Source organism: Haplochromis burtoni, unplaced genomic scaffold, assembly GCF_018398535.1.
Source record: "Haplochromis burtoni strain Fernald_Lab_line unplaced genomic scaffold, NCSU_Asbu1 Contig_146, whole genome shotgun sequence".
Lineage (NCBI taxonomy): Eukaryota > Metazoa > Chordata > Actinopteri > Cichliformes > Cichlidae > Haplochromis > Haplochromis burtoni.
Genome location: NW_024582507.1, coordinates 1286767 through 1309883, shown reverse-complemented (window position 1 = coordinate 1309883; position 23117 = coordinate 1286767). Strand labels below are relative to the sequence as shown.

General features: G+C 43.6%; 1 protein-coding gene and 1 long non-coding RNA gene across 5 annotated transcripts in view; one reads left to right on the top strand and one right to left on the bottom strand.

The window, feature by feature from the left end:
• Window positions 1-152: 152 nt before the first annotated feature.
• Window positions 153-14231, bottom strand: LOC102312330. 2 transcript variants are annotated; one of them, XR_006054845.1, is made up of 3 exons: window positions 13503-14231; window positions 4357-4442; window positions 153-4034 (listed from the first exon to the last, which is right to left on the bottom strand). It is a non-coding gene; the product is annotated as an uncharacterized LOC102312330 (long non-coding RNA). The 2 variants fall into 2 exon arrangements; XR_001336668.2 differs by lacking the exon at window positions 13503-14231 and adding an exon at window positions 4561-5024.
• zbtb46 (zinc finger and BTB domain containing 46) overlaps window positions 12114-23117 on the top strand; it is a 63656-nt gene continuing 52652 nt past the window's right edge. The window contains exon 1 of one of the 3 annotated variants that reach the window (XM_005931815.3): window positions 12114-12499. The gene's annotated coding sequence lies outside the window, so the exon portion shown is untranslated. The remainder of the gene's footprint in view (window positions 12500-23117) is intronic. The other 2 variants (XM_005931814.3, XM_005931817.3) reach the window with 2 other exon arrangements.

Below are 23117 nucleotides of genomic sequence, written 5' to 3'. Positions count from 1 at the left end.
GTGTGTATGTGTGTCTGTGTGGGCGTATATAAGCCTGTGGTCTGTGGAGGGACAGTGTGGAAGAGTATGTGTGTGGGGAGAGAGAGGTGTGTGTATATATTATGAACAATGGTAGTGGTGTTTTTTTTTCTTTGGGGTCTATTCCTCGAAAGGGAGTGCTGTTCCCGTAGGGGGAGAGGAGGAGTGGGGTGGAGCGCATGGTGGACTGAGTGTATGTGGGGGAGTGAGTGTGGGGGCAGTTAGGCCATCTGGACTGTGAGGAGGCTGAAGAAAGGGAGAGAGTGTGTGTGTGTGTGTGTGCGTGTGTGTTTGTGGGTGTGTGTGCGTGCATGTGTGTGAGAAAGCAAGAAGGAGGCAGTAGGGATGAGAAGAGAGGAGGGAGGGATGGAGAGCCAGAACTGAGGCTGTAGGAGACAGGATGGAGGTACACAAAGAGCAACAGAAGGAGGAATGTTGCTCATGGTCATAAACATTTCTACAGCATGGTAGTACTCAGCGTCGGCAATATGTATCGATTTCACTTGATAGAGAGACAATAAATGTAAAAGCTTATGTGAGCATAAAGAAAAGACGTGCATCTCAAAGCCTCCACATTCACTTACTGTGTTTTTTTCATATATATATATGAAAGAACTGTGCTAAAGAAAAAATTCTATATACATAATGATAGGCTGCCAACGCCATCCCACAGCTATTCTTGTGCTCACTTTGCTTTACTAGCATATATTAAAATGCAATGAAGGGCATGTAGACTCAGATTCACAAGATATGAGTACAATCTAACTGAAATCATCCGAATTCATTATTTACATGCAGTGACAGCAGAGTCTGTAGTGTTCATACGTGCCTGGAGGAGAACTCGCTATTTAGTCATTTTACATAAGTGGTTCCAGAATTTTACTTGATTTTACTGTTTAAGTTACAATAAATATCTTTACAGACAATTTCGAAGCAGTTTGTTCTTCACTCGGAGACCAAAATGAATCTTTCCCGATCCATTGCAATCCACAGCAAGCACTCTGAGGTATTAGAAAGCCTTCTGGAAAAAAAATAAATCAAGATGGCATATTCCATGTTTGACTACTGCTGCGTGCACGTTCAGATCAAGATGCAATTTTCACAAAAAGTTCCAAAATTCAAGGTTCTTTCTGCCACTGCAGACACTTTGATTCTGTCTTTCACAGCTGAACAAACATGGCTGGTGCTCTGCAACCCCTGTCAATTCTGACAACCAAATTTGTTCTAATTTCATCCTATATTTATTTTATAGTTACAGCAGAATAACATGCAACACTGGTCCTAAGCCTATATCAAACGGTTACACAGAATGAAATCTTACGGGGTGGAATGCTTCGATTTGCACACCGAGGTGTGTTTACAGATCTTGGGAGGTTATTTCTGTAGATTGCATGCCTACGTGCAGTGTGGAGAAGAAGAAAGAAAACATGCTATGGACAGCCTAAAGTGATGCTCCTTGACTCAGTATCAGTTGTGGCCAGTTGTGGAAAGAGGTGAGCTGGCTCTTCATCTCTACTTGAGGCTAGTGGCTGGAGGCCCAACCAAAGATCACGCCCAAATCTCTGAGCAAACTGCCAAGAAATGAGTTGCATAGTAGCTAATGTAGATGCCAAGATTTGACAAGGAAAAAACAGTATGGAATAGAAATATATAGATATTCTAATTCTTAGTCTGCTGCAAGGTTTTTGATCCTGTTTGCAAACCCATACATCATGACTGAACAATGTTACAGGAGTGCAGTGCTAAATAAGGTCAAATCATCACGGTGCACAACGTTGATGTCTGAAGAGCCACGTATCACAGAAACATTCATTTACTGGTTGCATACATGGACTACCAACCCGACCACGCTGACTGCATTATTATCTTTCAAAAATTTAAATTCAGTGTATGTGCAGCACCAAAAAAAAGAAAGAAAGAAAGAAAGAAAAAGGAAAAAAGAATTGCTTTGGGTCCATTATTCATTTCCTTTACAACAAATACCACCACTGGGCAACTTCTCTGTCTGCAAAAGCACAAGAGGCCTTTTCAGAGCAGCCGTTTTAACTCATTATAAAGAAAAGTACAGCTGATCCTTGTACAGCAGTGAAACTGAAACAGAAATCCACCATCTTTGATTTGTGTGAAAACATGTGAAAATGCTTCTCATGAGAAAACCTACAGTAGGGGCACTGGGAGACAAACCTGCCTAGCAATCCCTTTTCAGCACAGAATATTTCTCAGTGTCTGTGCAGCAGTAGTAGTAAAGATTTTCATTGTTGAGCCCTGTGTTTCCTCTTTCAAAGGACTAAACTGGATTTTGAACAGGGAATCATCCTCAAGACAGGGTCGCGTGGATTAGCCAATGATCCTAGGGTACAAACAAAATGTGTGCCAGTTATCCTGGCACACATTTGGAGCTTTTAGGAATGTGAAGTTGTTTATTTTGCTACATGTTAGTGATTAGAAAATAAATGTTCCTGTTATCCAGGTAGATGTGTGACATGCGCAAATGTGAGTGCGCTACCAGAACGGCCTATGAAGGAGACACACAGCTGATGTGAGTATTGAGGTGAACTCAATTTCGGAGTTGTGTACAGTATTCGTGAGAGCAAAAAGAGGAATCCCTACTGTTCCTGGATTGCCAGCTGACCCCCATCCCTTTTGACTATCAACCTCATTCCTCCTCCCATCATTTCCCTCCCCTGATGTTTTGGCCACATCAATATCACCTCGTCCTTTTCCAAACCTCCCACAAGACCTCACCTCATCCCCTCCCCTGCCCTGAGCTCTTCAGGTCCTCCAGGCTGAGAGGTCAGTATGGGTCAGGAGCTTGTGACTCCCTCATTCACGGTCTCTCCTCTCTGTCCTGACCCCCAGTGTTGTTCTATCACAGCTCTGTTCCCTTTTTCTGTCCTCCACACAAACACTCACCCTCTCCACTCATTATCTGACCTACTTTTTTCTCTCTCTTCGCTTTCTCCCGCTTTCTGCGCTCCTTCGTTAGCTCAAGCTGTTCTTGGATGCCATATTGATTGGGGTTTCTATTCACCTTCACTCACATCCTCTTCTCTCCCTCTCTCTATTCCTTTTGTTCCCCAGTGTACTGTAATGCTCAAACCTCTTTGATCCGCGTGTTTGTGTCTGTGTACTGCTTTCCTAAATGTCTCCATTTACTGTAAGCTCTACTACCACGCTATGCACAATTTCTCTCTGTCCAGCAAACGCACACATACACACAAACACACATATTACAGATATATACTGACTTTACTTTGATTTCTCTCTAACCTTAACGATAGCAGGTACTTGGTTAACCCTCACCTTAAACTGACCTTACGCTAAACTTAATATACGGTGAATGTCTTCACTGTACAGTTTAATAATTTACATCATTGGGACTCCCTAACCAAGACATACCCCCATTATGTGTCTGCTTAAACAGATCCACAACATGAGTAACATCTGGACAACCCACACACACAGAAAAACACATCATACACATAGTCAGGCTCACATTTTATTTATTGGTCTGTTCAGTCTGACTTTTTTCTTCATTTTTGTGTTTGCGTGCACTTTTGGATGTGTGGGTTTTTTGCACATGATATAAACCAACATGTTTCTCCCAGCATGTTAACCAGGAGTCTTATGTGGAGCGTGTTTTCCCAAAGGCCACCAGTGTTAAATCATCATTTTGAAGAAGGACCGCACAGCTAAAAACCTCAGGTACTTTAGGGGATTTACTCACAAACCCGCATGGGCACAGTGCGCATACACATTATATTAACAGAGAAAACACAAACACCGCTGAGGGGAGGGGCTGCACTTTACCCCCACATAGACGAAGGTGGAGGAGATGAGGTGCAGAACAAAAATTAGAAACCAAATTAGAGGAACTGGTCAGGCGAGGAGAGGAAGAGAGGAGATGGAGGGGTGGGAGGGAAAAGGGTAGAAGGAAAGGTGGACTAGGACAAACAGAGCCGGTGACCTGAGGAGGGAGTGTCTGAGAACCTTACCAGCATGGATCAACAAGAAGGCTGCTGAGAGGACAGAAATACAAGTTAAAACAGTGAGCGCAACACACTGAGAGAAAAAGAGCACGAGTACAAATGTCAAACATGTTTGTTGGTGTGAGGCGTCTTTGCCCAAACTATCACCTTTTGACCCTTGTGTAGCACCTCTAAAATGATCCCAACAGAAGCCTCTCTTGTGCCCATCACTCTTTGACCTCACGCTAAACCCCCTCCCACCCTCCACCCCCAACACATGTCATCATCACCCCCTCACATCCCAGTGAGATAAACACAGGTTTGAACACAATGAAGCCTCACAGCAAAATAGGATTTTTTAAAAACTCACACGGCACACTGCGACCCCCCTGGCTCCCGCTCGTGATGAAACCATCTCCTGACTGGTGCATCCCACGCCTTCCCATTCAGCCTCTCCTTATCGAAGAGCGTAAAAAAAAAAAAAAAAAAAAAAGACAGAGAGTCAGCAGGGTGGGGCTGGAGAAAAAACACTTATCATATTGTCATTCTGATGACTTTGCCTCTTCCCACTTACAATGCAGCGTTCTAGTCATCACACCTAGATACGTGCAATTTGCACCGGCGTAACGCTTGATGAGTATCCCCCTCACATAAAATAAACCCGTCCTTGATGTGAAGACAGTCTAACTGGGATACTTATACATTACAACCTCCTACAACCGTGACCTCCGCCCCCAACCTCTTCCAATTCTTCCCCATTCTCCCTCTCTCATCCTTTCTGTAGCTTCCTCTCCCTTTCTGTCTCCCTGTCTTCTATTGCCTCATCTCTTTCTCTTGTTGGTGTAAGTAAGCAGCTTAAACACCTACAGGGTGTGACATTGGGGCCCCACGCGCCTCCGAATGCAGTCAGTGCGGGCGGGAGAAGGCAGCGCTGAAAAGGAAAGCGTTTCATCCGTCTATTCTCTCCTCCCCGCTCTGCCTGGCATCGACGGCGCGAGTGTGGTTAAGGCATAGCCAAGGCTGTCCCCTCACATTAGCCGGGGCTGAGCCAGACAAGCCGTCATCCCCCCCCCCCCCGCAAGACTGTCCTCCACTGCTCATCTTAACACCCCCCCCAATCAAAATTTTTTTCTCTCAACCTCTCATCCTATCATCCTCTATCCTCCTCTCCTCCACTCAGCTCAGCTCTGCCATGGGCACCAGTCCCCAATCTCCAAGGTGATTATGACAAAAACGAACGACCCCCAAGAGACGGGGCCAGCAGAGATAAGAGAGAAAGAAGAGGATGGTGGAGGGAGAGAATGAGGAGGAGGAGGAAGGGATTGGAGATGGATGATGTAACAGAGAATTTTGGCTGTGCATTATGATTTGGGTTGAAAATTTCAGAACCAGCAGCTCATAGCAGTTCATATCTATCTATATCTGTATCTCTCTATCATACTGAAATTAGTTTTGTGCAGGAAGAAAGAAGCCAGTGGTGGTAGGTTGATAGCTGTGGGGGGAATTAAACAAGTACTCTTGTACTGCAATGCATATGGATACCTTTACTTTATGTATTTCTTCCAGCTTCCAGCTTGCTACTTTCTACTTGTACTTTGCTTCATTTAAGAGGGAAATACTTTTTTGGTTTCGAACAACATATGGTCCATTGGTGTAAATTAAAATAAATTAAACTACCCGGCAGTGCATTAAAATCTGATTCAAACCAATCCAATAATATGATCCAATAACAAAGACTATTAAAGGCCATTATGTATAAGGAATACTTCTTAATTTGAATGCCTACAAGGGACTGAGGTACCAGATAGATAGATAGATAGATAGATAGATAGATAGATAGATAGATAGATAGATAGATAGATAGATAGATAGATAGATAGATAGATAGATAGATAGATAGATAGATAGATAGATAGATAGATAGATAGATAGATAGATAGATAGATAGATAGATAGATAGATATGATAGATAGATAGATAGATAGATAGATAGATAGATAGATAGATAGATAGATAGATAGATAGATAGATAGATAGATAGATAGATAGATAGATAGTCATTACATGCTGTATATACTTAGCTAGATACAACAAATAAGATCCTATTTCTTCTGTAAGGGTCAAAGATCATTGCTGTGGTGTGGAATGGGGTCATGACCCCACATGGTCAGCAGAGTCAAATCAAGTAACAGTGCTGAACTCGAGGAGGTCATTAAAGAGGCAGAGTGTCCTGATGGGGACAAGCAGCATGGGGGGAGGCTGTTAACCCCTTCCTTCGCCTTTCCCTGCTGAAACGAGAGAAAGCAACGAGAAAGGAAATGTAGTGGAGGAGAAGAGATGAGAGGTCATATTATTGTAGCATAGCAACCCAGGTTTCAGTGTGGGTTGAGGCGAGCAATAATATATAATATTGCTGAGAGGTTAGACAGCTTAGAAGAACCTTTCAAGATGGATGTGGAAAGAGAGGTGCACTTTCTGCACAGAAGAGGGGGAGGGAAGGTAGGAGAGGGGGTGGGGGTGAGCCGCGTCGGTAGAAAAAAAATAGCCCAATCCTCCCATCTCCATCCACTCCCGACACTCGTCTCTTTCTCACTGTCTCTCACTCTCTAATACTATGTTAGTTTCCCTCTCTCTATCTTACTTTCCCTCCCTCTTCTTCCGCTCTGTGCATCATTAAAACAAGCAGAGTAGTGTTCAGAGCGTGGGGCTGAACTGAGACGGTGACCTCCACAATAAGAAGATGTTCTTGCTTCGGGGAAGAGAAGGTCGTTTTGTACTCCTCTCTGTCTCTCTCTCTTTTTCTTCTACTTACTTCCATTGGAGTAAATGAGATTTGGAGGGGTAGTATAGTGGAGGAAGGGATCAAGAGGGTAGACATGCAGACGGTGAAAGACGAAGAAAGAAAGATGCAGAGGGAGAGAGGGCTGTTTAATGTAGGATTCATAACACAGAGAAGAAGAATATGATAAACAGGAAAGATCTGAATTCCCCTAAAGTAAAGTGGATAGTAGGGTTAGAGCAAGGCAGCCAGGGGCTGATGCCACAGAAATGGGCATGAAAAGCCTGAATATGAGTCTGCCTGCAGTTTCATTTGGGAAGAAGATCCTCCTTGCTCGGAAATGAGTAAAATACATCTTCCTTGTCCACATGCCGATGGACAGCATGAGGTCAGCCAGGAGCAATTGTTATCAAAGAAAGCCACGATGTTGGATGTGGTGATGCGCAGCTTGTCCAGGGGCATCTTTTCATCTTATACATACAATAGTCACCAAGGCCTGAGGCCTTAGGGAGGACAGAAATTCCTACGGGTGACACAAGGACAGGCAGTGGTGAACAGCTCCACTGCCCCCCCCCCCCCAACTCCACGCGGTGCCTTCACGCTGGCACAAAATGTGTGGGCAGCGAGCACAAACACATTCTCTGAATCCTCCAGATGATTATGCATCCCTTAAATCCAATAACCTCAATTCATTCTGCTTTTCCTGGTGTCATTCTACATTGTAATTCATTCATTTACACTTTCTTTGACAAATCGGCTCATTCTCTGGATTCTTCTCCTCCATTATTAATGCTACCCTTCCTTACTTTCTTCTTACCCCTCGTTCCTTTCCTTCCTCCCTCCCATCCTCTCATCAGTGGACTTGGGTCCCATACTCTTAATTTGGCCTTTCTCTCCGAGGGAGGACTCTCTTTATAAAAGGCTTGTCGTTTCCCGATACTGATTTGAGTATCACTAAGCTGCACCTTCACACATATTGTTGTCTCACACCTTGTGCCAAATATTCCTTTGTAAAGCCTTCCCCCATCCCCTGCCTGCACCTGGTAGAGATAGTGTTCTTTCAGCCGCAGGCTCTGCCTTCTATACAAGCAGGGCTAGGATGGCACAAGCAGCACACAGCTGTTCCCCTTGGTAAATTGATAGTGAAGGGTAGTGGATGGGGCTTTGAAAGCGCCTTGTGCTATTTTTGTGACAGTTGTAGATTTTTTTTGCTGTTTAATTCAATGTGACCAATTATGCTCCCGCGATCCTCAGCAGGGGAGCTTGGAGAGCAAATTAATACTTGACTTCAAAAAGTTTTCCTAAAGTGCGTTTACATTCTTCATCCTGTTTTTTTGTTTTTTGTTTTTTCTCTGATTCAAATACAAGTCATTAGAAAGGGACCTGGTCTCACTTCCTGCGCTGAGACCATGTGTGTTCTTTGTGTCTGGCTTTAAACTTCTTCTCTGCCTCAGCAACAAACTGTTAAAGTCTAAACAACAAGCTTACTTTCATTATTTAATAGCAAAACTTAGGTGGGAAAAGCAGAATACAGAAGAACAGTGACTGCCCCTTTGGGTAAACAGCAGCCCACAACACACCCATCACCTTGTGCTTCAAGGACTCTTTGTAAACATAAGTACCACACACACTCACACGCTAAACCCACTGTAATACCGAAATCCCGCTTTTCCCTCACACCACTCGCTCTCTCCTGGGTGGATTGCCTTGATGAGTGCTCCTAGGAGTGAATACATGTGTAAGTGGCCTAATGACGCCTAAACCCATCTATGAGCAGACAGAGGGGGAGAGAAAAGAGCGGGCGAGAGACAGGAGGAGTGGGGTTGAGGAGGGGATGCCAGGGTCATGCTTGTCGTGAGAGGCGGATTGGAAGGCCACGCTGGCGTGAGGGAGCACAGCTTTGAGTAAAGCAGCTTGTTTCAGAGAGGGATTGTGTTTGCAGACCCTACTCACAGAGAGCGGTGGGTGTGTGTGTGTGGTGTTGTGTGTGTGTGTGTTGTGTGTGTGTGTGTGTGTGTGTGTGTGTGTGTGTGTGTGTGAGAGAGAGAGAGCGAGAGGGATCTGTGCCTGGGCATTACAGACCTACAGCCTTAATCCACATGGCCTGACATCCTCTGTTATCCAGCCCTCTGCAGCCAACTACCAGACTGATGGAGATACAGCTCTACCCCCTGCTGCGCCACGCCACACATCACTCTCCACAGACACACACACACGTGCATGCACGCACAGTGCATGTTTTGCTGTACTACTCGCTCTCTTCCCCATATTTTGTCCCCACTTCCTCAAACCTAAAATGATTCCTGGTCATAGCCCATATATTCTATTTCCTAAGAAATAGGCTCATACCCAGTTCCTCATTACTATATACATCCACACACAAAGTTCACTATAATCAGTGACACACACAAACTTCAGTCTGTTGACACTGTAAAAGTTCCGAATAAAGAGACAAGTTCTATATTTAAAATATTAATAATAATTAAAGTTTCCTTATGAGTTAATATGCATTTCCCCTCAGTTTTCTTTGTTTACTTTTATACTTGTACTTATTTTAGGTACATCTATTTTATGCTACTCCTTCATCTGCTGGATTTCTGTACATCAAGGAAGGGACCAGTCATAGCAAATGCTTATACACTCACTGGAAACTTTATACACCTGTTTGACTGTTCATTAATGCAAATGTTTAATCAATCAGTCACATGGCAACTGCTCTGTGCATTTAAGCTTTTATGGTGAAATTCTAAGTGAGCATTAGAATGAGGTAAGTGATTTAAGTGACTCTGGACGTGGCGTAGTAGTTGGGTCAAATGGGCTGCTTTCATAAACTGCTGATCTACTGAGATTTTCCTGCACAACCTTCTCTATGGTTTACAGAGAATGGTCCAAAAAATTACAAAATATCCAGTGAGCAGCAGTTTTCTGGGGATGAAAATGCCTTGTTGGTGCCAGAGGTCAGAGGCGAATGGGCAGACTGCTTCAAGCTGACAGGGAGGCAATGCTAATTCAAATAACCATCTATCCATCAACCTGGAGTGGGAGGGTGGGGTGGGGATGGAGGTGGCTATTGAAAATAACTACAAATATTAAGAAGAGCATCTCTGATTGCACAACACATGGAAGATGGGCTACAGCTACAGAAAACCACACAGGCTGCTCCTGTTAGCTAAGAACAGGAAGCTTAAGCTCCATCGGCTCAATCAATTTGAACAATAGAGGGCTGGCAAAAGGTTGCCTGGTTTGAGTCATGATTTTTTTCTGTGGCATTCAGATGGTAGTTTCAGAATGTAGGTAAGTAATATGGCATAAACAACATGAAAGCGTGGATGGATCCTGCTTGGATCAGGCTGATGGTGGTGTACTGGTGTGGTTGCTATGTTCTTGGTACGCTTTGGAATCCTTACTACCAACTGAGTATCATTTAAACACAGCAGTCTACCTGAGTGTTATTCACCAGCTGGGCCCACGTCCTCATTTTAGGTTTGACAGCATTTTAGTAGATAAAGGTGAATGGCTTGGACATGAATTGAGCTGAGGTTTGGGGAAGGCCTCGAAGGGGACTGGTGGCTGCTCCCGGGCCTGACAGATCCCCATGTACTAAACAGAAGTGCAGAAGTTAAAGAATTGAAAAGGGGAGGTGGGTGGGGCATGTAAACAAGAATGAACAGCTTGTAGAACTGGAGGAACATATATAGATAAGAACCGGAAGGAATGTGTTTGGAAACATTGGTCCCACTCCTGAAATTCAGACTTTATCTCCAATTGCTGACCATGACGAACTATATGACCAAAGTGTAGCCATGTTTTGATGGCTGGTCCCAGAAGGATAGCACGCCGCGTCACAACGTTCAGATTATCTAACTAAACATGACAATGATTTCACTGTACTCGACTGGCCTTCATAATCACCAGATCTCAATCCAACAGAGAACCTTGGGGAGGAGGTGGAACAGGAGATTCACATCATGGATGCACAGATGACAAATCTGCTGCTCTTGGGCTAAAACTCTCTGAGCAACCTTCCCTCCTTGTTCAAGCTACTTAAGACTCAACTAGGTGCTGGAAAGAATTTATGCAGTTCTGATGGTAAAACGGCGTCCAACCCAGTACTTAATAAAGCGATTAGTGAGTCTATAGTAAAATGCGATGTAAACAGCTCTTGTATTTGTTGTAGCTCTACAGCATAGAATACCACATGAAAAGGATGTTTGAATAGTGGAAGGTGTTGGGATGAATCTTATAACTGAAGCAGAAATACACAGTGTCAGGTTTCAGAGTTTGTATTGTACCAAATGCTATCTACACACCTATGAATGTGAAAGTCAGTGTAATACATGTCAGCCAGTCGGCCAGCACAAGTTGGACTGCGATGCCCTGCCTGATCTTATGACACCTGCAGTTTATCTCAACACCCTTTGGAAGCATCTGACTCCAGGTCCAGCTGGACTAAACAAGAGTTTTCAGATAAATAAATAAATAAATAGACAAACAAGCCCCACCTCCTAAGAGTATGTTCCTCAGAATAGCAACATCTGTGCTTTTGCATTTTGAATGAATTTGTTTTAGTAGTAACAGAGTATTTTTACATTGTTGTATTGACGTTTTTACGCCAATAACAACAACAAAAAAAGTCTGAGTCCTTCTTCCGTGTCTGAGAATTTTCATCTGTTCAGTCAGTCCATCTGTTGACTCTAAACCCACCGATACAGACCTGTACTTTAACGGGAAGTACACTACATTCCAATAAATGCACTGTTTGTTTTGGACTAGCACAGAACTTCTCACATATGTCCCCCCTACCTTTTGTGTTAAATGTTTGCCACCTCATAATTTTCCCCAGAACTTAAAGGCATGCAATGAGAAGAAGAAGAAAAAATCCATCATGTGTGAAAAGGAGAGCTCAGGCCGAAAGTGGAATTACCCCTGACTTTTTGCCAAAAAAGAGACACTTGCAGGCCTGAGCATCACATGTCTGTCATAGGTGTTTTCCAGTCAAACTGTGTCAAACTGCAAAAGCCACTCTTGTTTTTGTTTTGTTTTTTAAATCTTGACTGATCGGTGTTTTCTTGTTGTTGCCACAAGAGGGGGTAAGTTACAATAATCCCCCGGTCACTACTGAGCCCTATGGCAACAGACGCACAAGCTAGAAGACCCACGGGGGCTCATCACAGCCCCACTGCTTACATCATAACGCATATTATTATTACTATTATTACTACTATTATTATTATCATTATTATTATTATTATTATTATTATTATTATGGCCGTTTGGGAATCATTTCACATTAAATGGATATAGGCTGCACACAGTGCATTCACGCTGTCTCATTTCCTGACTGTCCAGAGAGACAGCGAGAGGAGATACGGGGACACGGAGAGAGAGAGAGCGCGAGCGAGAGCGTAGGGTTAGAACTGAGAGAAGGGGAGAGAGAGCGAGAGAGAGGGAGAGAGATAGACATACACAGAAGAGGAGGAGGAGGGGGAGGCTCCTGATACCAAGACACGGAAAAGCAGGGGAGGGAAAGAGAGAAAGAAAAAGGGGCTGGTGGAGGAAGAGGAGCGGGGAGTTGGAGAAAACGGGGAATAAGACTTACAGAGAGCATACAGAGGAGAGGAAGGAGAGTACCTAGTGCTTTGGACATCCCCTCCTTTCTTCTCTTAGGCTGTCACACCAGATTGGACTCCGAAGGACCGACACCACGTCCACCCCAGACCCCATGGGGTAACAGGTATGTCTGACTTCCTTATATTACTAGTAGCCCTTTAAAAAAATACAGCGTTCAGCCTCTCTCCCTTTGGTAACAGGTTTAAGATTTCATTGAGACGCGGCGGATATCGCAATATTTCCATGGCTTCAGGCTCTATCTTACCAACAATTAGTTTTCTGCCTCACGGAGCCATCGCGTCTACAGCTGATAGTTGGTGGGCGCACAGGTTGGAGACATGACACAATGCAACTCTTCACAAATCGTGGCGCTATAGTAGTTGGCCATCGGAAAAGCTACTGTATGAAGGCCTGTCTGTCTGTTTTTTCTTTCTTTCTGTTTTTTTCTCTCTCTCAGTGCTTTTTAGTCTAGTCCGTCGGCATCATGTTAGCCACGCAGAGTGCATTTTGACAGCGATATACCCGACCGAGTGAGCAGGCAACAGTCTGAAAGTACGCCTACCTGTTCCATACGTGACAGCCAGCTGTCTATTGCGCTTGTTGATATTTGGAGAAGCTGTAATTTGTTGAATGGATACGCATATTAAAGCCATATTTCACACATTAGGCGGCGAATTATTAAACAGATAGACCAAAAAAATCTATTCCTGTCCACTTTGCTGTGTTTTTCCACATGTGTTTGAATATACTACCAAACTGCTTCAAATCCAAATGAATATTACTAGTATAAATGGGTAGTAAAAAATACTTTTTTCATTGTTAGCGCGCAGGAAGAAAATGCAGTTTCCAGTTTGCGTAATTTACGACTGGTTTTGAATAAAAACCATGCACCACTTAGTCAAACGTGTCCTTTTGACTTTTCGAAAAAGCCCATCTTTTAGGTTAGGCAGGTGTATGTGACACTTGCCGACACATACGTAATTTTTCTCTTGGGGTTCGTGTCAGCTCCTCGAGTTTGACGAAACCACCGGATCCTGCTGAAATTTTTTACAAAGTTTTGAAAAGCATGACACGATATCGCCACACTGATTGGGGTGTGGGAGGATTGTCAAGCGCACACGCCGTACCAGAAAATACGAGTGATGCTCCGTACAGCCGTCTGGAGGGGATTCAAAATGAAAGCGCTCTGAGTCTGGAAGACAAGGGCTTAAACCCTCCTCCTTCTCCCCTCGATTAACCTCCGTTTGGGGGATTTCTCCAGCTGGAAATTTCTGCTGCGTCAACACCCAACCCTAGAGTACCAGACAAGACAGAGGGGGGATTTTGTTTGCAGATGGTGCTCTTGGGTATTTTTTTTCTTCTTCTTTTCTTTTTTGTAATTGTTGAGGTACAGCTGATCATCATCTGATCCGCGTTGAGAGTTGAAAAGAGAGTGGCGTCAAGTGTTTTCTGTTTATTAAAGCTGAAGCGTCTCTCCCGCTCGGTCTGTCTCCAGCGCTGTGGGTACAGTGTATGTCTGCTGTCTGTGTCTGCCCTCTCAAACCGGTCAGTTCCGTCTTCCTCCATTTTCTACCATGCTTACCATGTGAGAGGGGAACAACCCCCCTTCATTCACGCTCTGTAAAGAAAACGGCGGTGGGCCCCTGGCTGTTGTGCATCCCCTGCACAGCCAGGTGAGCGCTCAGCAAAGAGATCTATGCATTGCTCTAATCACTGTCCATTATCACAGGGGATTTCAAACTTTTATATAACATAGGACAAACTTAGACTGACGCTGGGATTTATTCCTCATGAGATTATTTTAATTGTTTCATCTTGTTATGTATAACCTACATCAGTTAAAGCCTGTTTTTCAGAATAGGCAGAAGCAAAGTTACAAGTTACAAAAGTCAGCGAGAGAAGGCTGAGAAGACATATACTTGGGCTTTTTTGTGCTAACACAAATCAAACAAAAACACTGCAGATTTAAATCGTGCCCTTTTGGCTTATAGCTTTGTAATGCCAGTTAGATCTAGGTCTTTTCCTCTGTTTGACATCAGCTAACTGGATCTCTGGGATTAAGAGACCATCAAGCCATTTTTCCAAATTGTCTTAGGCCTCTCTCTGGATTTGTCTGGTTACTTTGTCCTTCCTACTACTCAGTTAAGAGTTGGCGCTTGATATGATAAATCCTCCAAAGTCTTTTATTCAGTAATTCAATTACTGTAGGCTTGTCTGTGTGTGTGTTTGTGTGTTTGCATGCATGCCATGCACATTTTGCAAAGTCCTCATGAGGAGTTGAAAGCCTAATTATCTTCTTTTAATGCCTACAATCCTCAGCTGTTCTGGCATTCAAACACTTTTCAATATGCCATCCATACTGTCACCTTAGCTTCTTCCACAATCCTGTCTGTGGGTCCTGACATGACATCCCAGTGGGGCTGCTTCCCTAAAGTGGGGTTGTGTAGTATCATTATTGAGAACAGTGAATGTCAGTGTTTCTGTGTGTGTGTATGTGTGTGTGCGTGCGTGTGTGTGTGTGTGTGTCTGCACCTCCATCTGTGTGTTCCACGGGGAGAATATAATACAGACCAAGACAACAGTTACAAGGATGAGTGGAGGAGGAGTGTAGGCGAGATCGGCCGAAAGATGGAAAAAATATTAGCTGCGCGTGTTCTTGTGGGACTGCAAAGCAGGATTTGAAGCACTTTACACTTGTGCATTCTCTCATGAATGGACCTTTTGAAGTTGATTAAACAAGATTAAGTGCATCAGCATGACTTTTCTGTCTTTTTCTCGATTGAAACCAAAGTTTCTCATCGTGTTTGCTGGAGGCTGGTGGAGGTTGTTGCACTGAATAATATCCACACGCCGCAGCAGATTTTGGACATCTGTGGGAAACGGTGAGGGTGTGGCTGTGTGTGAATAGAGGGTGAGAAAATGAGAAGGAGGGCTCTTGGTTTGGGTGGTGGTCAGGTATGAAGCTCAAAACTATGGCCTCTTCATTGTGTGCGTGTGTGTATGAATGCAAGCCTGTAGCTGTGTAGGTGGTGCTCAGGTTGTGGGCTGAACTGTGTGGTAGCGAGTTGGTCGACTTCAGCTACGCAGACCCTGGGGATGTAGTGTACTACACCCTCACAACATCAAGCGTGTGTTCATATAAACAGTGTGGCAATACTCTAAACAGTAAGTTTATCTAATTTACAATACATTTTCCCAAAAGATAGAAGGATCAGTGCTCCACAAAGACACATTTGTCCCTGTTAACAACCTTGTACTTGATTCATCTCCCTGTCTCTATCTCTCCCTGCCAGTTTTCTCAACCCGATTGCCCCTCAGAGCTTACTTGTTAATGGGAACACCTGTTTGGTTAATTCACTGCAAAATGAACCACTTACTCTGGCATGTACATGTCTTACATGACACAACACATCTCTCTGGAGTTTTGTGACAACTCTGTTTCCTACCTGTTACATCGTGGATATTATAATTCTCACATCTACCGGTATTTCATTTTTAGACAGTTTGGCACATATTAACCCCCCACCTGCCCCTACCCATATCTCTACCAGTTCCATCCCCCCATTTCGTAATAGCTCCCGAGGCCCTTTAGCTTAACTGGTTCTATAGCTCATTGTGCAGGGATGAATACAGGTGTTCCTAATCCCCATAGGGTTACACGGATGCTGTGGGGGATGTGTGTGCGTCCATGTATTTGTGTGTAACAGCTGGCTTCCCTTTCTACTCATTTGACATACTCTATGTGCCCCCAGCAGAGAGAACAGGTGAGTTTAATCCATCCCCACCCCAGACCCGCACACATGTGCAGAATTACTCCCTACCTCTCACATATATCTTAATATTTCATAGCGTTGTTTGCGCTCACAGGACGTCAATGAAAATAACAATCTGTTAAGTTCCTTTCTTTCGTTACTTTGTCCCTGAATTTTAAATTAAAAGGTCGTTTCCAGTTTTTAATCTTTTTTTTTGTCTTTTACACTTCAGAAGAAAGATTGAAGTCCTGAAGGAAAATTTAAATTTGATTGCTGCTAAAAATAAATGCAAGGGAATTTTGAAAATTTTTGCTTGGGAGCTGTTGATATTGCAAAACACCTTTTTGGATCACACATTCCTGAGAAAACAGATGACGGATTTCACTTTGCGTGCTCTCACCAGGGTGTGTTTTTCTTTTATTTAGGAATGTGGAGCAGAACGGCTTTTTTTCCAGGGAGCCATCATCACACAATGCTTATCAGCTTCATGAGCAATTTTCTGGAATTGGCAACATTATCTAACAGCAGTTATCAATTGCATCAATGCGTACATTCGGGCCAGCTTGTGAAAACCGATCAGATCCTCTCCATTATTTCGTCACCGCACTTCTAATTGTTGCTTTAATATTCTGTGCGTTTTCACTTGCTCGGAAGCTGTCAAAACAAAATTGCAACAAGTGAAGTGATGATGGCAGTTTTGCACGTCAGGTAATGCAGGCCGGTTAGATAACAAACACATATTATCTTCCAGTTAGCATTCTGTCTGTTGGTAATAAACAAACAAGAGACAAAACAGAAATTATATCTGTTTTCTTATCCCTTTAAGCTTGCTTATTTACACTACATATTTCTCCGTCTCAGGCAGTTAGCAACTGTGCCCTTCATGTTTTTTTTCATTAACGCCTTTGGTGTTAAGCTACAGATTACCCCATGTTTTAGGATATTCTGACTCAAACTTTTATATCTCTGTGGGAAGTATGAAAAACATCAGCTTTTTAGAGTTAATCTGTCTTTTTGCATCCAAGTTATTAAAAAAAAAGGACTGATCACAGTAATTTGCAAAAGAATGACACACAAGAACAACGTCTGCGTTATGAACCTGTGATACTGTTTCACCACTCTCTAGTAATGAGCTGACATGGGACTGATTAGCGTTGTTGTTCGCATGATTTGCTTTTGTTGACAAAAAACATATTTTATCTTACCCAGACTTTCTTACCTCTTTCTAGATGATTAAATGATTTCTGCCTCTTTTGCAAATTGTTTTACTCGCCCTTGAATATTTCCAATTGTCACTGTTTTTGGCTCAGTGTCATATGTATATATGCTGGGTAGGCCGTCCTTAATGCATAATCATTACCTGGCGTGGATGAACTGGTAAACCAGTGAGAAAATACAGTCTGCACGAGCGCGCTCGCTCAGTTGAATTATTTTATCAACAAGATAGTTGGCGTCCTCGTCTCTCCACTTTGCAGAAAGGTCACCATCTCCTTAGTCAAATTTATATAAGCCATTAAAAACTTGAAGGTTTTTGGGCTTAGAAAAACCTCTTTGTTGAGGTCTGGAGTTTGCAGACTGTTGAAAGCTTCATATAAGTACATGGTTGTTAGTTGTTATTTTCCCAGTGAAAGAGTTTGTCTTTTATACACATAGTGTGAGCATTTGATGAGAAATTGAGCGGCTTTGAGCAAATACATCTTTAGAAACAGTCAACTAGCCTCGGGCTCTGGCTGGTGAGAGATTTCCATATCAAAGCTCAGGTGAGAGAACGAGACAGGGGAGGCAGAGCGAGGAAGGAAAAGAGGGAACGTGAAGGAGAGAGAATGGAGAGGGGGGTGACTGTCTTGGAGGAGGGGTGGTGGTGGTGATGAAACAGACATTCATTCCAAAAGCGCTCTAGCCCTTGTTATTCTGTCACTTTTTTTTTGTGCAGCACAGTTTAGTCTGTGTGTGTCAGTGCTGTCTGTCTCAATCTAAACTCCTGCATAAAAAAACACACACACGCAGAAAGGAAGGTTGGCAGGACTCAAATACAAACCAGCACCTTTCTGTACTCAAATAGCACACAAAAACTGTCTCTACAACCTTATGTTGACTGGCTCTGACCGCAGAAACAGTGTGTGGAGCAGAGAATGGTTTTCTCCCACTAATACTGAATAACATCTGACCTGTAAGCTTCTGCCAATATTTGGATCTCAGTTTAATATTAGTACTGTAGCATAGAGCCATCATTTTCCCTGGAACTATTTCTCTTCTTTAGCTATAAGTATCAGACCTGACCCCATGGAATTGATGGCGACACTCTAATTAATGGATAGAGTTTTCGTTTGACGCTTTCAAAGATGTGTGTGTGCCTCCGTATGTGTGTGCGTGTTTCTGACGAACATTATTCAGCTTTGTAGAGTTTTGTAATCCAGCCATGGACTCAGGCTAGAGTGCTAAAGTGCTGCTAACAAGGCCTGTTTAACATTCTCTCCCCTGCTCAACATACAATTATTCCACTTCGCTGCCATTAACATGTACAGTAGGACTGGGCTTTTAATTGGCCTGATATGACTAATGCCAGATCAACTTGGATTTGCTAATTAGTTTTTGCTTTAAAAGTGCCATCAGGACATGAAATATTCATTGATGTGAGGTGGAGCGAGGACTGTGGGTGGTATTAGTGGGATATTAGTGGTATAGGCAGGCTGCTCGAATGTGCTGGGAGAAGAGATTGAACCTACGTTGGCCTGTTGTGGTCGGTTATTCATACTTTGGGTGAGGTGTTAGTTTTTTCGTCATAATTTCAGACACCCACACACACACACACAAAGAGAGACACGCACACAGATTCGTTGCGCTCACGCACGCACGCACGCACACCACCTCCTTTCTCAACATCACAAGGCCACCTCGTCGTCTCCAGCCTCCACCTCTTCTCTCTTTCTCTCCCGCTCTCACTTCCCCCTGTGCCCTTCTCCCCCTTCCCATTATTTCATCTCCTATTTTTTTCTTCTTGCCTTCTCATCTCACATCCTCTTCTCTCCTAACCTTTCTGCGTTCCTTCACTTTGCCCTAGCCCCCCGTCGTCCCCGCGCCCACCTCCCCTTGCTCCGTCCCAGCTGTATCAACCTGACTTTTTTCTCTCCAGGCCTCTTCTTCCTCATCCTCTCCCTCCACTTCCTCCTCCTTCTCCAAATTCTCCTTTTCTTTTTTTCCCCTCCCACTCCTTAATCTTCCACCTCTCCTCCTCCGTCTCTCCTCCACCACCCCCTCCTCTGCTGTAAGTGGGCCAGGTGCCTCATGTGGCCTCCCCTACTCCATTTCTCATTTTTACCCTCCCTCTACTCCTTTTCTCATTTTTACCCTTTCTCTGTTCCCTTTCTCATTTTTATCCTTCCCCTTGACCCTAGCGCATATTTATACATTCTGTTAATATGAAAAGTTGCAGGGTCCAGTTTTCTGCCAAATACACCAACAGACTTAGCTCAGATGCGGTATTACCTGTGAAGATAAGCCGTTCAACTTGCAGTAAGTTTTCTGTTAGGACTGGAGGAAGTTATTTCACTTCAGAAAGGTTTTAACAAAGCTTTTTTTTGTTGTTCCAAAACCACGTCCTTTGTGTGTTTACATGTGAAATTCATAAATCAACGAAACAAGTGGACCTTTGTCATAGTGGCCGTACATTTTATGGGCTCTTCGGTGTCAGTGTAGTTCCCTTTATGAACAAAAGAGGTGAAGCCAATCCACATGGGAACAGAAGTGAGTAGGTTCACATCCCTTTTTCGGTGGCAAGGGGCAAATTTCCCCAACGGCCCTGTCACCACTCTTTCCAACACCGCATTTTCAAACATGTACGGGCACACACACACACACTAACTGAAACATGCATATGTAAGCGTCATTGTTGCTGTCTTTTTGTTCTCTTCTAGCACAGTGAGACGGCATTGAGCTTTTCACCTCTCTCTATTTTTTTTCCTCACTCTTCCTCTTTTCACTCATTGCCATTCTGTCTGCCTTTGTCTGTAGCTGGCTCTATCCCCGTGCCCTCATCTTTTTTACTCTATCTTTTTCACCCCCGCATCCCTCCCTCCCTCCCTCCTGTCTTGTATCTCACCTCCCCCCTCCTGGTTGTTTTGGTGTGTGTGCTGGTGTGTCATGAAGGGGGTGGCAGTTGATTGGTGGTTGGTGGTTTGGACAGACACCTGATACTGGCACTGGCTCACAATGTGGGAATGTGTGACTTCTTCAAAATTAGGTTTCCGTGGTGGGTGTTGTCCTTAGCGATGGTGAGCACCATGGTGAGAGTTTACACAGTGGTCCTTTTGTCCTTCCCTCGCTCATTGTGTTTCTTATGCCTTCTTCTCTTTATGAATTTACAGTTCTTTCCATTGCTGTCTGGGGGTCGGGGAGGTGGGCGGGCAAGCAGTAGTTCCAAAAGCCTGCAAGCCATGGCAGCAGTCAACAGGTGACAGTCAGCGTCACGTTCAACTTAACGCCGGCTGAGTGAAGAGACAGACAGATAAGGAGGGAGGGGGTGACAGAAAATGAGGTATCAGGACCGAAGTGAGGATTGAAGTGAAGCGTTTGTCTGATCAAGCCTCACTTTTCGTCAGTCACAGTGGACATAATGGCCTTGAGCCACTCTTCCGTCAATGCAAATGTCCTTTAAAAAGTCCCTTTTTTAATAAAAAACAACAACAACAACAAAAAAACAATTACATTCCAACAAAAGAAACTTTACTTGAAACTTTACCTTAAATCCACTTCTTTTTTTTGCCAGAAGCTTTCGGAGGTATGCCATTAAAATGGAGCAGTTACTCCATGCACAGCACAGCAGCGAAACAAGGAAGACAAAGAGTGTAATTGATTTTGTATCTTTGCTGATTACTCTAAGAATTTAGTCAGAAGAGGAGCTGCAGCCTTTTTGTTGAAGAGGTAGAGCCTCCATATCGATGCTATGCATTGACTAATACCTGTGGTGATACCCTGTGTCATGTACTAAACTCTTAAGTCTTGTGGACTTAACACTAAGTGTTTAGTTCTCCAGAAGTCCACTAAGCAGTGCAGTAGATGAGAAACCTAATGAGTCTATACTGACGGTTTTCTATACTCCCTCCTTCTTCTTTTGCAGCTTGAAGGCTACTTTTTTCCACCTCCTTCCATTTCTGTTGCTTTTGTATTAGTTCCCTGTCTCTCCTCCTCTCTTTCCGTTCTCTTACATCTCCTGTCTCCCTGCCTCTTTCTTACCCTTCACTGTCTCTTTTCTGACTCCAAAATGCGAGTCTCTCTATATTTAGATACTCTTCTCCTCTCCCCTTGATTTCTCTCCCTTTATCTCACCTCCTTTTTTTTTTCTGCCGTTGAAGGACAGATTTGCAAAAGCACTCCAAGATTCATCAGTGTTGTATAGCAGCTGCTTTTTGATCAGCTTGATGAGTGACAACACAGCCCCGGGCTATTATATACAAATGTGTTTTTATAAACGCTTCGCTCACTATATGTAAATCCCAGAGCTGCTCAGTAGTACAGTTAGTTTTGGGAGTGTTAGTCACGAGTGAATATTGTATGTGGAGTGCTAAGCTAATACAGTACAATGATGTGTTTTTTTGTTTTTTTTTAAATGTTTAGTTTTATGTGCGCTCCAGAGTGTTTGTGAATAAGATTAGCAGGGAGTAAAGTCTCGTAATATTTGCTCAGGGTGATGCAGGGTATGCCTGTTGAACTTGTGAGTACACACTTAAGCTGTCGTGGGTTTTTTTTTTTTTTTTGCTCCCCTCTTTGCGTGAGCTCATTGTAAGCTGTGGCCCAGTGTGGATTTGAGAAAGATGCCTCTGTTTGCTGTCTGACAGAGCGACAGTCTCATCAAGTTACCCTAACACACACAGACACACTTTCTGGACGCCCGCCTCGGCACCAGATAGCGACTGGCCACCAGCAGTGAGTCACCATCATTCAGTCATTCAGCTGTACATCGAAAAACCACACACTCCAACAAACAACAATTAGCTTTCAGCTGTCAGACATTTCAGACATGTAGTCCTTGAGGCCTACTATACAACGTGATTTTTTTTTCTTTTCTGTTTTTTTTACGTTGTCTTCCTCCTCTCCTGGTAACCCTTTGTCTCATTTCCTCCTCACTGTTCACTTGCTTTATGTGTGTATATGTGTGTGCTTGTGTCCTAGTGTGTGTTCTTGCCTGAGACCTTTGGAGCTGGTGGCTGCAGTGACTGTTTTAACAGCTCGGGAACAGCCTGCTTGTGTTCTTTGTGGTGCAGTCATGTACAGTCGTGTCTAGCTGAGTCGTGACAGGTTGCTTTTTTGCTGTGACAGGTTTTGTGTTAAGACCTATGAGAGGGTCTGGACAACCACACACACACACACACACACATTTGCACACACACACACAGCGAGTGGCTCGCTGGCATGGAGAGGAAGAGAGAGAGAGAGATCAGAGTAAGTGTTAAATGTGAGTTCTGAGCCAGTCCGTAGCCTTATATTGTCATCATCGCTCTGGCCACAAAGCCATTTGGTGCTTTTGAAAACAGAACTGAGATTTGCCAAAATAAGAGAAACTAGAGGAGACGAGACGAGGGGATATAAAAACAAGCCCAGGGGAGAAGAGTACAATAAATGAAAATTATGCCTTTTAAACAACTTGAGTCATCAATTTTGTAATTTTATTTCGTTTGGGCTTTATTGTGACAGGGTGGTTTGAGAGTGGACGAGAAAGTTTAAGCGGGGTGAAGATACGCAGCAAATGGCTCGGGGTAGAATCAAATCTTGGCCTCTGCAGCACATATTTTACCTGCTCAACCCAGTGAGCACCCTACTGTAGTTTTGTTTTTTAGTAGCTGCTGAAGTCCAACTCATTAATGGGTAGAAGTCAAACAGCAGAATCTCTTGCTTCTTTTATGTTGAGTTTTGGCCAAGCTTAACCTTTTGTGCAAGGAAACATACAGTGGGGCAAAAAAGTATTTAGTCAGCCACCGATTGTGCAAGTTCCCC